Raw genomic sequence first — 14,023 nt, forward strand, 5'->3', positions numbered from 1 at the left:
GTCTCACGTGTTGCAGTGTGGTTTCAATAAATCACGATCTATCCGCACTTTCATCCGCAGCGCCCTTTTTAATGAGCAACGACGTACTACGCACAAAATATGTTATCTCGACGCAAGCAACAGTTTTCATTATTTCCTCAATTTCTTCAGCGAAAGCTCAATTCGAGGTTCTCCGGCCACAGCATCAAGACCACGCGGAATACTAACGGAAGTTTTACGGCAGTCATATACGCGCATACATTTTATGATATTCAGAAACAAAAAACTTGGGAGGCCTTGGAGTTAAGAACATCGCGTGCAACACGCAAAGCATTTGATGCTAGATTAGCCACCACCTGTCTCCAGCAGATGGGTGAATTTATGAGGTACCGTGCGGAACACGTGTTCGAGTGCGGTTGGCAATCTATTATTCAAATGGCAATTTCAGACAGTATGCATCAAGTTCTTCGAAGATTACAGAGGGGGCGATGGGCTTCTAAAATACGAGCTAAATTTATATTTGTCATTTTATTATTCTGATTCTGACAGGTGGTAGTGCATCCCTGAGTTACGTCTTCCATTACCCTGCGGTTGTTCGTTGTAACTAACACAGGCATGCTTTAAATTTTTACGGATAGATAAGCATGCGAATTCTGCCTTTGTACACTGCCAAATTATCCGCATTACTCTAAATATAGCAAGATGGCCGTGATCTGTCTTAGCGAAGCAACCAGGAATTGTCATGTTCAGCAATCGCAAACGATTATATCTGGTGCTACATCAATGCCATCATGTCCCCTTTCTCCCCGTTTTCATCACCACAATCATGATCATCGTCAAAGCGGTAGTAGTGGGACATGTGCCTTTTAAAATTAGGATCACTAGTAAGACAGTCCAATCCATACTCCCCGTAACCACACGCTCACGACGATTGCCCGCCGATTGTTTCCAGGTGGCGTGGATCAAGATGGACACAGAGACCTTGCTCACGTACCACCGGCACATAATCGTCGGCGAGCCGCGGCTGCGGGTCAGCGACAACAACGAGCGCCACTGGCAGCTGCACATACGGAACGCGCAGCCCTCGGACAAGGGCTTCTACATGTGCCAGATCAACACCGAGCCGATGATCACAGAAGTGGGATTCCTTGACGTGCTCGGTGGGCCCATCTTCTGACTCTTCTTAAAGGGACACTAAAGAGAAATACAGTATAGGCTGCTCAGTGATTTGTTCAAAAAGTTGTTCGCGTGTTCGAATTTTGGAGCAGGAACCTAGCCACTGGCGAGCTGTGTCAAAGGATCTTCTCTAAGTTGGGCCTTCTTGGCGGTTGCAAAGTTTTGTAATCTTGCTAGGTTGTGTCGCTACTTGGTTGTGAAACGGATATCAGGAGGGATCGCATCGAAGTTGAAATTCTTAACAATTCTTAACAAGCGGAAATAATTTATGACTGCTACAAAACTGGGCCAGAATTTACAAAGCTTTTTGTTCTAAAGCCCTTTAACCATTGGCGAGCAAACTTTGCTAAACGGTTTTGGTACGTTAAACCCCAGATATTATTATTATTAAACTTTGCTAAACATACGCCCAGCATCACAGTTGACTGAAACTTTCGCTTGCGAACAACTTTAGCATAAGATGATTTTGAAAATACCGGTTCCATTCTTAAAGTTCAAGCCACGCATCTAGAACGCTAGTCATATATTAAATATAACGGAGTCATAATGTGATACACACAGATCTATACCAAGCAATGAAATCACTGCCTCTTTACATCGGAATGATCTTCATTGTTAACCGGTTTTTTAAAGCATGCCTGGTGACGTCTATATGCAGTACCGACCTTCCATCCTTGACGAAGAGACGAGCTCAGACGTTACGGTCGGACGAGGGTTCGCGCGTGAGCCTGCGCTGTCGTGCCAGCGGCTATCCGCCGGCCACCATCCTCTGGCGGCGAGAGGACGGCCGGGAGGTCAACCTCGAACGCTACAGTGGCCGCAAGAACTCCGGTTAGCCCTCTTTTCCTTTAATTTTAAGGACCTAAATTAGGATGCGCGAATAAACCATATTGTTTTTTTGTTCACGATGCCTTAAGGCAAACTTCACGATCCGGATCAACTAGAAATAAATTGCTAGTGAGGTAATGTTGCAGGAGTTTACTAAAATTGCCCAGTTTTTCTTGCGACCTTTTCGCTTGGTTTAAGTACCAGAAATGTTATGTTTTTGTCGTCACATTTGCATTGCAATTTATATTGAAGGGCTATCTTTGGCAGCGTTTCTGAGCCAACGTATATCGCGCGTGGGTACATCGCAGTGATGACGGTGGAAGGAGAGTTCCTCAACATAAGCCAGGTGAATCGAGAAGATATGGGCGCCTACCTGTGCATTGCCAAAAACGGAGTTCCACCCTCGGTCAGCCAAAGGATACTCTTGCAAGTGAACTGTGAGTAATTTTAGATTTTATACATTGAATTTCAGAGCCTGACAATTTTTTGACGCCGTACTTAATATATGCACGTGAACATCCTTGTGGTCGTATGCGTGCCTCCTGAACACACAGCCTAAAAGAAAAAGAGAGAGAAAAGAAAGTGGGTATCGTGTTTTTTTTTTTTTTTGTTCGACTGCTTGTCGTGAAAACTATTAAACAGTACTTCGGCTACATCGCTTCTCTGCTTAACCCTTTGTATCCCAGCGTCCACATATGTGGACAAAACATATCAGTGAAGTGGGATCAGGCTAGCCAACGCATTGCCTTAAAAATCTATTTGAAATGTTGGCATTACTTCAGAATTTCATAAAAACTCCTATATGTGTCCACTTCTGTGCACAAACAGCGGTAACTGCGCACAGAACAATGGCGTTCTTCACAAGTCGCCTGTAGAGGTGTATGCCTACATATTTTTATAGGTTCACTCGAAATTCTTAAGAATTTTTATACTATTGAGATTTATTTGAGAAAAGGAAGGGTTTATCTTGTCTTTGTGTGACTTTTGTTGCACTGTGAGCGACCAAAGTTTTGCAAGTTGAGTTGTCGCTGCAGCGTCCACGTTTGTGGACACCAGGCATACCGAGTTCGTGTAAAAAGCTGATAGAACGCCGCATGGAAGTAAGTCCCGCTTCGTTGCCGTGCGGCTCTACCCAAAACATTATCAGTGACATAGCTAAACACGCCTTGTAGAAGTTATTTAGAATGTATTTGCTTTATTCTGGACGTGGATTAAGTGATGAAGACTTACATGCCATAATTTTCCAGCTGACTAGCAGAAGCGAATGATCCGATTTGGAGGGCACCGGTATTAGCACGTTGAAGGAGAGCTATCAACAAGCAAATGCCTTATGAAAAATGCTACTGCTGATGATGAAAGCATTCAGTTTGAAAGCATTCACGTAAAGCATTCACGTAACTATGAACGCACTAGTAATGATGATCAACCACGATAAAGATGATGAACACGTTGAAGTAAAGCGGTGGGCAAGCAGATGGGCCTTGAATGGTGATAATGATGGTGATGATGAAGGCGTTGAATCAGAGCCGTTAGCCATCGGCCACGTGACCCTTTATGATGATGATGATGATGATGATGATGATGATAATAATAATAATAATAATAATGATGATGATGATGATGATGATGATGATGATGATTATAATAATAATGATGATGATGATGATGAACGCGTTGAACTGATGATGGCGTTGATTATGGTAAGTAGTGATGATGATAGTGATTATTGTGTTGGAACAGAGCCGTCGGCAAGCAAAGTTCCCATGTACGATGAAGAAGGATGATGGACCCAGTGTAACTGGTGCTCCCAGCGTCCACATATGTGGACACTTGTTTTCTTGTAGAACTAACGCTAAAACTTCCCATGTTTTGGTTTATTCCCACTTTCGTATGTATTGTAGTTGCATATACGCAAAAAAACATTTACTTGCGCAGCTGGATTGGCCATGGGATACAAAGGGTTAATGCATAAAAGCAACGAATGATACTATGAACAAGAAATAAGCAAGTGAACAAAAACAATGCGAACGTAGTAAATGTAAGAGCATCGCAAAAGAGAGCTCGCTGACTACCTTCACGCATCGTGGACCAGTGGAAGTACCACAGCATAGTAGGAAAATGAAAAGTGTCGTTATGCTAAGGAGTGGGTTGGGCTGCTGTAGGAACTTAATAATTTGTTGCTTTTATCATATTGAGGTAGCTAACTATCACTTCTGTTACCCTTACGGTTCTGCGTTGAAAGTCTCAGGTCGTGTACTCGCGCCGATTCATCCCCATTGTCATCCAAAAATTTCATATTTATTTAAAGCAGTTTCCTCCTTTGGCTTATGTGTCTAAGATAAAGCACGCTTTACAGGCGAACAGTTATTTGCGTGGCGTTTTATGCATGACGTAGATTCCCTCTGGATGAGATTCTTTTACACAAGCATTAAAGACGTAATTATTGAGCTGTAGGAGGGTATTGGCTCCTCAACAAAATATTTCGTATATATTTTTTCCACTAACTACATGTTAGACAAGTTTGTCATTAGGAATGATCATGACGGGTGCGCGTTTTTATTGAAGTTGTGTAGAAGTGCTGATGTGAAATGAAGCTTAGTGGAAAAAAAAAGTATCAGAAAGGACAATGTAGCTTTGATAAAAATACAAAAAAAAGTAAACGTAAAGAGGGCTAGAACTGAATAAATAACTCACTGAACTTATTTTAAGGCGGCAGCTGTTAAGTGTGCATCATGTAATGTTACGTATGTTGCTGGTATAGTCACTACGGTGATTAGCGTCGTGCTTCACCAGCGCAAAAAAAAAAAAAAAAAAAAGAACTCCCAATGCACTCTACACGTCGGTTGTTTCGACTTCTACGGTGTGTTGTCACTATGAGGTCGCCTTAGTCGGCGTTGTCGTTCTCAGGGTGTCATGGTCCTCACTGTCTTGCTCATCGTTGAGTCGACGTTCTGGTCGCTCAATCATCATCGTCATTTGCACCATATAAATTGAGTGTCTTAGAAAAAGGTTACCTTACAATCCCTGCCGCTACCGAAACTGGCTGTCGTGACTGCGAATGCTAGAAGTTTACCGCGACGGTGCCGTCATGTACTCGTATCGCAATAACCATGGCAGTACACAAGCCGTCCACTCCGACCCTCTCTATGCCTTTATCCTTCCTTCCAAACAATAAGAAAGAATAAACAATGAAGGCGGCCATCGCTTAGTGTCATTACACGCCGAGGACATACTGCCAACGGCAGCGCCCCGGTAATTTCACCGGCGCCCGTTAAAGGAGTACTGACACGATTTTGAGACATCGAAAAAGGGACATGTTACTTTTCCCTGGTATGCAGTGTTAACGCTCTCCACACGCCGGAATCAGGCAACACGAATAAAGTATTTTACTTTGATTTTAAAGTTCTCATCACTTAGCACCTGCAAGCCAGCTCCACCGCAATGGTCACTATCCCGACCAGTCAACACAGTTCCTCTGAGTTTGCGAATTCTGCGTCCTGCATGCAGCCTAAATAGCAGAAATCGCTGTCGGGATCGCCGGACGACAATTCACTAATTCTTGTTTACGTGCACCGCGAGCAGATGACAGATCTGCCGCTAGTACACCGCGAGTTGCTGTCTTCCCGTGACGTCACACAGCGATGACACCTCAGTGAGAAGCTGCCCCTCGATATCAAAACCTTAAGTGTTTTTTTTTTAATGTAGCTGTATTAAAAATGTATTCGATGCGTTCCCAGGCACCACAATAGTCTTTTGAGGGTTCTCGACAGCAGTGCTTTTATTTGCGCAACAATAGGAAAATATTTAAAATTCGTATCAGTACTCCTTTAAACTTACTTTCTTACATTTCATCAGTCTAACGTTTAACACCTACGTCCTTTCGACCGCGCTCTACTGGCTTAGCCCCTCAATAGCTTTATTTTTTTAATGCACTTTGGGAAATGTCCCGTATTCACTTTTTTAAATTGGCTTAAGCCCGCTGTACATCAGGGGGGTGCGGGCTACCTCCTCGTTATTTTCCTTTGCTTTTCTCTCTGGGGGACCAACACAGCAGCACAGCGCATGCCCAGTCATCCGACCGGGCATCGGTGACGATAGGACAACATGGCTCTGCTCAAACAACCTTTTGACAGCGCTGTCGTCTTCTAAACGTTATCGTTGTCGCCGCCATCGTCGTTGTCGAGGTACTGCTGTCTTAGCCAGCAGCTAATGCCTGTTTGTTGCCGTACAGCTTTTTCTTCCTCTTTCTCTCTCTCCTCTCTCTTTGTCGGGTGAACCGTGTCATATGAGCATGATGTCTGGATTCACTACGTATGTTGCATGTTCCTGATATTTGCAGTCCGGCCCAAGATCCGCGTCTCGGAGCAGTTGGTAGGCGCCGCGGTAGGCACATCGGTGTTCCTCGAGTGCGTGGTGGAGGCCTCGCCGCGGCCGCTGACCGCGTGGATCCGCGGAGATGACCAGATTCTGCTCCGGAGCAAGAAGTACGCCATATCGGAAGAAGTCGACTCCTACCGCATACGCATGCGGCTCCAGATACACGACCTCCGGCAGTCCGACTACGGCCGCTACAAGTGTCACGCCAAAAACACCTTCGGCGAGAAGGAGGGCTTCATACGTCTGCACGGTGAGTACCTTAGCTTTTAGAATAGGGAGGTATAATAGAAAAGGCTAAAATAGACACGGGAAGGCTAGATCTCGCTCCTAGAAAGAGCGAGACGTTGATTTTCATCGTGACAAGGTTAATTCGAGAATGACACGTTGACGTTTCTGCGTGATAGAGATGGGATACACCTCGTTTCTAGAGGACCCTTACCTCAAACCTTGACACAAACGCAATAGAAGGAATCAAATAAAAGAGAGAGAGAGAGAGGAATGAACAAGAAAAATAACAAGAAAAAGTGGCTTAAGGTATTCATGGATGTGAATTGGTGGAATATGTAACCATTCTGCCTCAAAATGCAGTTTTTGAAATAGCAGCAACCAAAGAGCGGAGTGACCAGGATTATCAGAGACAATAAACTTGGCTCTTCATATCCATGCCTTATTAAAACATCCCGCGATAATGAAAAAGAGTTAGCAATTCCATCGCATTCCTGAGTGCTTAGAGAGAAGAAGTTTAATTGTTGAAAGATGATGAAGAAAGACAGAAAGAAGACAGGCAGAGCGGAGTAGAGCAGACGAGATTTCCGAGAACACGCTATGCTATCAGTCACACAGACCAAGCGTAATTGTAGGCATTGCATGTTGGAATTGCCTGCATGTGGGAATTGGGGGTGTTGACTGAGGAAGCTCCTATTAGTCGGGGTAATATTTACGCAGTTACGCTTAGTACTGTAAACAGCTGGTGGATTGTGGTGCGTTGAAGGAGAAGCACGAATATAAGCTTCGTTGAAGGCACTAACGAAGCGATAGCAATTATCCCACGTTCTAAGTGGCTATTGGAAGACCACACGTTGAACTTACAACGTAACTCTCGTCAGCAGTAGCATAATACTGACAGATACGCACTTGACGTGCATTATTGTGAGTTATAGAAGCTGGGCTGAGGGACTTCGGTACGAATTCTCTCATGTACGTGGCACAGTGCTTTTAGGTTCATCAACAATTCTAAATTAATGCTTTCATTTGGCCGTTCGCTTGAATGGAAATTTTTTGTTCCTTGCATAAAGATCAACTGCAAGACGAAAAGATGTGAAAATGCTGCTCTTGCAGATATTCCACACCCGACAACTCTGGCCCGACCGACGCCAGCAACAGAGGCAGTGGTGCCCAGAAGTAAGCTCGCTTTCGCTATGATTGTTTTATTACGTTTATGTGCGCCGCGAACTAACATGCATACAGTTTACGCACATGGTTGAAATGCAATAAATTACAGATCAAAGAGTGCGATCGTCGCTATCCCCTTTTTTCACATAGGTAATTGAAGTACTGGGGCATCTGTACACGGGTACAGTTGAAGCATCCTGCCTGCTGACATCTTGCTTGTCGAATAAGAAATGTTAAAGCACAGACGCGCTGAAATTTGTAACTTGATATATCTATAGTGTCTGTACATACAAAACTTTAGCAATAGATTTAGCAACAGATCGTGAAAGTTATACAATATTTTGATTAACGGTATAATGAGTACGTGACCTCAGAGTTGATGACCTCAGTTAAGGACATGACAGCAGCATGAACATCTTTCTTCTTCGCAGCTTTCATAACATCGTTCCTGAAATACAACAAAAAGGACAAAAAAGATTTAGGTGCAGTTAAGATATTGTTGCACTCTAATTTGATTTCAGCCAAGGTGTCAGGCCGAGATGACCTGCAGAGGTTAAGGGCGCAAGCGGACCTTTCGATAACGGCTACAAAGTCATTCCTCGACGAAAACGCCCAGGACTCTCCGCAGCCCGGTCAGTTAAACTGGTGATTGTTGCATTGATTGTCGAAGTCACTCGCTTATCAAAGTGTGAACCGAAAGTGCTGTGCCACTGCCAAATAATGCTCATGCTTTTGAGACGGCTATATTGTTCCATGGGCCTGTTGTGCATGCATAAATATGTTAAGGTTGTTGGAAAACGCAGGGTCGAGACCTTTGCAAAGAAGGAGGGCCGACATTGTAGCGAGGAAATTAAATGAAATAATCAGAAGAAATTATTTTAACGTGTGAGTCGTTCCAATATAATATCGATTACTACAAAGTGTGTACGAATAAAATTTTGCAGAATCTTGTGCGCATATACCTCTGTAATATAGTATTTCTCACACCACTGCCCCATCTTTTATCTGTATCTCGGAAATTCATTGTGGAAATAAGGGAACACCGGGAAATGTGTCAGAAGCTGCTGAAATTTATAGTGGCTTGAATCTTCTGCATCTGCTTGCCAAATTGATATTTCATTAACGGCGCATACTTGCAGCTTGTGGACATATGTGCTTTTTTTTATAGCGAGAACTTAGTGCATAGTATTGAAGGAAAGGTGTGGCTTTAGATATTTACATAGGAACTTTATTTCTGAAATATTTTTTGTTTGCACTCGTAAAATAGTTTGCCTTTATTCTAGGTCAAGGAACCCCACAGTGCTATATGATGTTAAATATCCTGCAACACACGCATTAGCAATCTATTATACAAAATCGTGTAAATCTTCTTCAGAGGTAAAGAAACACCCTATTAAAAAGAGTTATATACAGATTATATGCATTAATAGGACGCGGCGTGTAGGATTAGGCATGGCTTGTAGGACACACAGGAAGAAAATTATCGCACATGCGTAAAAATGAGGAAGCTGCCTGAAAGTGCCGAGTAGAATACTTAAGCAGAGCTCGCTTAACTAAAAAGATTATTAAAAAATGTCTTTTTGTTATTTTCCAGATGTTGGAGTTCCTTCCAACGAACAAAGTCGATCAGGACACAGACCGCTTGATCGGGTACACTTCGAGCCACCAGAAAGGAATCGAGGTGGCTCATGTGAGAACATTTATACATTTAATTAGCAACAGTAACTTTGTGCGTTTCGCATCTTGGCGTCACGTTTTCACTAAAAAAATGCAGTGTGTTTTATTGGCACTGGTCCTGCGTGCACCTGTTGCGTTTTCTCCACATGACCAGTAGAAAAGTGTTGCTATTTGGATAATTATTTGCGCCCTAGATTAGGAAGGACTACAAACGAAGTTTCTATTTAGATGCTTATCAAAATAGGTGAAATCTTAGAGTGGATTGCCCTAGCTCCTCAACGTGACGTAAGATATTCAGCTATTGGCATTTGGATGGGGTGTGTTGAGTGAGGATTAGCTTTGTTCGGCAAAACCTTGTGACACGAGAAAACGCGCAATTAACAGCGACCGTTTGAGTATATCTCATCATTGCGGTCAAGCAACTTTCTTCTGAATTCTAAACATTATTTCCGAACATTGTGACAATGCTGCTATTTTTAAAATCACACGATTAAAATATGAGCCGCGAGTGCACCCTTAAAAAAGTTCATGGCCAAGTCAGGAAGTGCTTACGGTACGTTCTATTTCTATTTTAACGTTTTCTCTATCGCGCCAACGTTTCTCCTCTGTCCCATATCTAAGCATAAACCTGTACGCGTTCTCAACATGTGTTAACCCATTTCTTTTACCGTTGTCGCGATTCTCAGCCTCAGATTCGTCCAGAAACGTCCCAAGCTTCCGTTGCTGCTCGTGTCAGCTGCTGCTCTGGAGCACCGCACTGTTCTTCGTGTATCGGTGGCCACTGTAAGCAAAGAAAGACCGGAGGAGAACGTGGAACGGGTCAACGCCGGCCAGCGCTGAGCGGATTGAGGATAATCCACTGCAGCGTTGATGCCTCGAGCAATTGTGCAATAGCCGCAGCAAGCGGCACGCCAACGACGACAACAACAACACAAAAAAAGGCAGATGTGGTGCTTAGGACTCCGACGACCTCGTCGTCGCCACTCAAGTGCGAGACTGAAAAAACAGTTATTTGTGGCTGGGTTTCAGCCTCGAAGGACGCAGTTGTTTTCTTCATTTTTTTTTTTCGTTTATAGCGGCGCTACACCAAAGGAGTAAACGGTTCGTAATCATCACCGTGGTTCTAGTGTTGACGGAATGTTTGTGAATTGCATAAGGAATGATTTAAATGCCAAGAAACAAAAATCAACGAGAAAATGTGTTTTCGTTTCGTTACGGTGTTTCACCCGCGCCGCCTATCTTTGTCTCACCTCTTAACGTCGTTCAAAATTTGCGAGATTCATCACACGCGTATGTGATGTCCAGTTGCGTCCACGTAAGAATGAGCCCGGTGTCTTGAACGCGCGTTGTTTTTTTTTTTTCTCCTTTAGCTAGACGCACACAAAGACGTGTCTTCTCGGTTCTTCGTCAGTCCACGTTTTCCAAGTTTCTTGCTGTCGTTTTCATGTATTGCTAGGCATGGATAAAACAAGAGAAGGGGAATGGTTCGAGGGGCTCGTTTCTTTGTTAAACACAATCAAATGAAACCAACAGACAATTGAACCAAGAAAAGCATAGGGGACATTATTTGTTGTTTTTAACTGTAGTGAAGTAATTACGACAAATTGCAATAAATTAATGTGGACGAAAAAAAAACCCTTCTGTTAGCGGGGCCCGAAACCACAACCTTCGGATACAAATTGAGCTGCGACGTAGGGCACTCCCTCGTGCACTTTGTTTGGTATTTCTGTGCGTTTAACTCCTGAGAATGTTAGCCAGTGCCACTCGCAGCCAAAGCGGCGAGTATGGGACACTCTTTTTGGGCCAGAGGAGGTCACACAACAAGTGATCTTTGCACGAAGTGGCAGCTGACCAATAAACCCTCGCATGCCACTTAAGGCATGCAACCTGCCGGACATGCCTAAGTTTCCTGAATGGGAGACCTTGTCAGGGAAATTGAAAAGGAAAGGGGGTCGAAACTACAAGGACAGCTGATACGGGTTTCTCATTAACAAAGCTTTGCAGTTCGAAAAGGAAAAGGATAAGGAAATTCTTTCTGGCCTGTGTTTGAATCTCGGAATTAAGGCCTTTAAGGGGCGGGAGTTCTGGCGTCTGGGCTATGCCACGGTGTAAGAAAAATAATTTAGGTGTGGACACTCCGCCCGACGGCGCGTCCACATAATGTTCGCCTCTTTCCTCCTCTCGGCCCCCATGTCGCAGCGCCTCCCACGCAACCGCGGCCGGCGTATGTACTATAGAAGACGAGCTGCGTGCGTAGCGTCCGTAACGGCGTTGCGCACGTGAGAAGTCAGCGAGCAGAAAGACTGCTCACGCGCTCTAAGCAAGACGCCGCGCTTTTACGTACGCAACGCTGTTAGGGACGCTATGTGCGTCGGGTGCGCCGTTTACACCGTGGCCGTATGAAAACTCGCCGTGAAAAAATGCAATGAGGTGAGAAAAAAATGAAGAAAAACGCGCGTTCGCCTCGTCGCAATAGGTTTCTTAAGCCCCCATGTCGCAGCGCCCCCCACGAAACTGCGGCCGGCGCATGTATTAAAGGCGAACATTATCTGGACGCGCTCTCCTTCGCGGCGGGCGGAGAGTGTCCACACCTAAATTATTTTTCTTACACCGTGGCTATGCATAAAGCTTGAATATCACGGAGCAACGGAGATCCATTCATCGCGAAATCGAGGTACGCTGAGTAGGACAAATCAGATTTTACGCAAGCCTGCAATATGTACCTTGCGGGTTTCCGCAAAGCTAATATGCCGTATATTTTGTTTTTGTTGCTAGGTTTTACGTACTCGTATGTCAGGAGAGTTTGTTGCTCTTTTTGTATTGCATGTCTCTTCGTTCGTCGTACGCTACGCGCTAAACGACTTTGGGTAACCCGGAGCCTGTAACACTTTAAGCCAAACGTGTTTTCAGAAAAGGTCTTCGTCTTGTTCGTTAACCGCGACAATAACACACTCGTTGTTTCAGCAAATAGAACTCGCTCGCTTTTGTGTAGCGAGACTCGAGATGTCCCCTCTCCTCCATATCGCCTTGTTTATCTGGTTTCTGTTTATCAAACTGGCTTTAAAGTGCGCTAGTTAAGCGAGAGTACGCTAGCACATTTCAAGGTAACCTGTCTTCGAACAACTTACTCGTGAAAGTGTTCTTGCTATTGGCGTCAGCCGCCTTCGACAAACCATCCTCATCTTATTATAAATGCTAGAATTAAATAACGCGCTGCTAAAATGTGAAATCAAAGAACTGTTTTTGAGCATGGTTTATTCGCTATTTTTCCCCATAACTGGCACGTTGATAAGATCAAGCCTGTTGAAGTCAAAGATTTTTTTTTAATAAATCGACCAGTTCGAGCATCAGTACACAAGAAAACCACATTCAAAGTTGCTGTTACTGCAGCAACAACCCATGGTAGTCGCTTATTCTAAAGATGTATGATTGCGCGTAGCTACCAAGATACACAGTTACTGTTCCGTGTTTTAACACAGCCTCAGTATTCATTCGCAAAATCCTTACTCTCAGAATATGAACAAGTATTAAGCACTCTGTTTTCAACACGAAATAAAAACTCCGAGATTCTTTAACAGCTTTATTATCCTTTTCATTCTTTAAAGGTTTCTTTGATGCTCTGTGTCAACATCTTTGACAGCTTCAACTATTGTAGCCGCAATTAAGTGGTTCGTGACTGCATAAAACACTTACAGTATTTTCTGTTGTGTAAGACATTATAGAGTGCCGTAATTCGATTACAAATGTTTTAATTATTTTTATTAATGTTTATTAGATTAACGCGTTTCATGTTTTCTACATAAGCGCGTTCACAATTCATGTGCGGATACACACAACATTGTAAAGTTGTTATAAACGCAAACCCACTATATTGAAAGATAGACATTGCATTTATTTTACGTGAAGCTTGCACAAATGTAATAATAATTCTGGAGCCTGATTCTCGCTACTTCGAAATTCGTCTAGTGTGGCTTTCCTGGTCTAACGGTTTTTAAACGAATCGGCAGATCTAGGTTAGGTGATGTACTCAGTTAATCAATGCAGACATGCCTTTAGTTACAAGCACTTAGCAATTATGCGAGAAACCACATCGTTTTTTCCCCCCCCGAAGCAGTTCCCTTGTTTCCGAAAAGCGCCTCTCGAACAAATAAATTGGTTAATATTTTATTACCGAAATGTGTTCGAAACTATGGTGCAGCCAGCAAGACAAGCTAAATTTGTCTTTAGTAGCGGGACGATGAGCGTACATATCAAAAAGTGTCGAACATACGCACTAGCATATCCACAAAGCGCAATTTATTCAAATATTTTATTGAACGCACCAATAAGATTATCTGATACATTAAATAAAGGCAATCAATTTGTTGCTATCAGTGCAAGAGTGATTCTGTACACTTGAGATACTCCGCACTGCATCTTCGTCATTACCTCAACTTCATGGAACCTCGTTTATTGTTTGTTTTTGTTTTTTTAATGGAAAGGCCCGATACCGTGTGCAATTTCGGAAATTATATTTTGGTTAGTTGTTGAACCATGTGATTGAGAAATGTTGAAAGCTAGCTATATTTTGGGAGCGCCTTGTTTACGCAGAAGA

At 43.4% G+C, this 14,023-nt stretch overlaps 1 pseudogene; it reads left to right on the top strand.

Moving 5' to 3' along the window:
- The window catches only part of LOC119387403 (lachesin-like), a 143,643-nt pseudogene extending 133,289 nt beyond the window's left edge, over positions 1-10,354 (top strand).
- Positions 10,355-14,023: the final 3,669 nt, after the last annotated feature.

This window comes from Rhipicephalus sanguineus, chromosome 3, assembly GCF_013339695.2.
Source record: "Rhipicephalus sanguineus isolate Rsan-2018 chromosome 3, BIME_Rsan_1.4, whole genome shotgun sequence".
Lineage (NCBI taxonomy): Eukaryota > Metazoa > Arthropoda > Arachnida > Ixodida > Ixodidae > Rhipicephalus > Rhipicephalus sanguineus.